We start from the raw sequence: 2,979 nt of genomic DNA, 5'->3' as shown, positions 1-2,979 counted from the left end.
AGTACTATTTTATAGAGTTGGTTAGACTTAAGAGTATAAACCTAAGGAAAACTCACTGAGTCTGATGCACAAATATGCCACCTCCATGTTAGGGAGTTAACTTCCTCCTGACTGACTGAACATTAGACTGACTACACATTTACAAATGTGTAGGTGGAGACCTTCCCTTTTCTGTGAGAAATGGCTGCAGCACTATGATCATTTCATATGCCTTATATATCTAATTATCTGTAAATTTACAGGTAATATTAGTAATAATAATAATAATGGATTGGATTTATATAGCGCTTTTCAAAGCACCCAAAGCGCTTTACAATGCCACTATTCATTCACTCTCAAATTCACACACTGGTGGAGGCAAGCTACGGTTGTAGCCACAGCTGCCCTGGGGCAGACTGACAGAAGCGAGGCTGCCATATCGCGCCATCGGCCCCTCACCAGTAGGCGGCAGGGTAAAGTGTCTTGCCCAAGGACACAACGACCAGGGCAGAGAGCCAGGGGATCGAACCGGCGACCTTTCGGTTACAGATACGCGTCCCAACCCCCTGAGCCACAGTCGCCCCAATAACCAGAGAAGTAGCAACACTTAACCCTGATGCACCCGCCAGGGGGAGAGCGGCGGGGTCGGGGGATGCGGGTCCCCCGCGGAGGGAGGGAGGGAGGGAGGGAGGAGGTTGGGGTCGCGAGATCCCCCGAGGGGATGGGATGGGATGGGATGGGAGGGCGGGGTCGGGGTCGGGGGATGCGGGTCCCCCGCGGAGGGAGGGAGGAGGTTGGGGTCGAGAGATCCCCCCCGAGGGGATGGGATGGCGGGCTCGGGGGGGGGGGATGCGGGTCCCCCGCCGAGGGAGGGAGGGAGGAGGTTGGGGTCACGAGATCCCCCCCCGAAGGGATGGGATGGGATTGGAGAGAGAGAGAGAGAGAGAGAGAGAGAGAGAGAGACGTGAGTTTGACAGAGACCACACGTGCAAGCGTGGACGATAAAGTCTTGTAAAAGGTGGTCGAGAAACACCCCGGCGAAAGCACAGCGCGTCGCGCGGCGAGATGATAAGAGCGCGGATGGCGGGTACTAAGCGTGTCGGGGTTACAGGTTACAGAGGTTACAGAGGCAGTGTCCGGGCGCGTGCTGTACAACAGCAACAACAACAACAACGGCGACAAGGTGCCAACGAGAAAGAAGAAGACGAAGAAGACAATGTCACGCACTAGACCGTGGGAGCCAAAGAGCACTAAGGTCGGTACAGGCGGATCGCAATCGCCAGCGGTGTCCTCCTCCTCCTCCTCCTCCTCCTCCCGCTCACCATCACCGTCGCCATCGCATTTGGCGTACGCTGCGTGGTCGGCTCCGGTGGCTCCGTTGTTGCGACCGGCCACGTTTCGCTATCGAGGGCTAGGGGTCGAGGAAGACCAAGAGCAGCGGCGGCGGCGGCAGCAGCAGCAGCAGCTACAGGAGAACTTGGAGGAGGACGAGAGTGAGGAAGAGGAGCAAGACGCCGAGGGGGACGACAACGACGACCCGACGGCCCGAACGCTCGCAGACGAGGAGGAGGAGAGCCACTCGGAGGATCAGGAGGACGAAAACGATGGGGTGGCAGACCATAGGTATTTCGGGGAAGAGGATCGCGGTTACGAAATGGCGTCGCAACTCTGCCAGGATGGCGGCTCGCAAGGCGAGTCGAACCGCCGAGAGGGAGAAGAAGAAGAAGCAGGCGCCGACCCACCGGGGCGGGGGACTCGGGAGATTTGGCAAGAGGACGACGCCGGCCACGCTGCAGGTGGCGTTCATGATCCTGGGCGCGATCGCGGCCGCGGCGCTGTCGGTGAAACTCGCGACGCGGATGTAGCCGACGATTACGACTACGACGATGACGAAGAAGACAAAGACTATGAAGAAGAAGAAGAAGAAGAAGAAGACGTCCTCGCCGATGATGATGATGATGATGAAGAAGAAGAAAAAGAAGAAGACAAAGACTATGAAGAAGAAGAAGAAGAAGAAGAAGACGTCCTCGCCAATGATGATGATGATGAAGAAGAAGAAGAAGAAGAAGAAGACGTCCTCGCCGATGATGATGATGATGATGATGATGAAGAAGAAGAAGAAGAAGAAGAAGAAGACGTACTCGCTGATGATTATAACGATGACGATGAAGAAGACAAAGACTATGAAGAAGAAGAAGAAGAATTAGAATTAGAAGAAGAAGAAGAATTAGAATTAGAATTAGAAGAAGAAGAAGAAGAAGAAGAAGAATTAGAATTAGAAGAAGAAGAAGAAGACGACGACCTCGACCCGCCGGGACGAGGCCCCACCGAAGAGGCCGTGGCGGCGGCGCGAGACGAGGCCTCCGCGTTCATGGCCTACTTCCTGCCGGAGATAGAGGACTCGGTGATCGCCATGACCAACCTGGAAGCGGGCAGGCACAGGCCCGCCATCGACGGATGGAAGCCCATGGGCCGCGTCGAGTTCCGAGCCTACGTGGGGCTGCTCGTGCTCACCGGCGTGTACAGGTCCCGGGGAGAGGCCTGCGAGAGCCTGTGGGACGCCGAGAGCGGCAGGTCCGTGTTCAGAGCCACGATGCCGCTCAAGACCTTTCGAGCCTACTCGAGCGCGCTGCGCTTCGACGACAGGGAGACCAGAAGGGCCGGGCGAGGCGAGGGCGAGGGCGGCGAGGGCGATAGCTACGACAAACTGGCCCCCATCAGAGCCGTGTGGGACGAGTGGTGCGCGAGGTTGTCCGCCATGTACCACCCGGGACCGGAGGTCACCGTCGACGAGAGACTGGTGCCGTTCAGAGGTATGTACTACGTGGTGTGTGTGTGTGTGTGTGTGTGTGTGTGTGTGTGTGTGTGACTGGGGGAAGAGAGGAGGAATAGGAGCGGGAATGGCAAAAACAGGCTAGCTCGCTCTGTTGTATACTCGTGTTGAGTTCCGCGTTTGTGCTGCTTTCGCATGACTCTTTATGTCTTCCACGCTTGCAAGCA

Source organism: Maylandia zebra, linkage group LG22, assembly GCF_041146795.1.
Source record: "Maylandia zebra isolate NMK-2024a linkage group LG22, Mzebra_GT3a, whole genome shotgun sequence".
NCBI classification, from domain to species: Eukaryota; Metazoa; Chordata; class Actinopteri; order Cichliformes; family Cichlidae; genus Maylandia; species Maylandia zebra.
Note: the sequence above shows the minus strand (reverse complement) of the source record.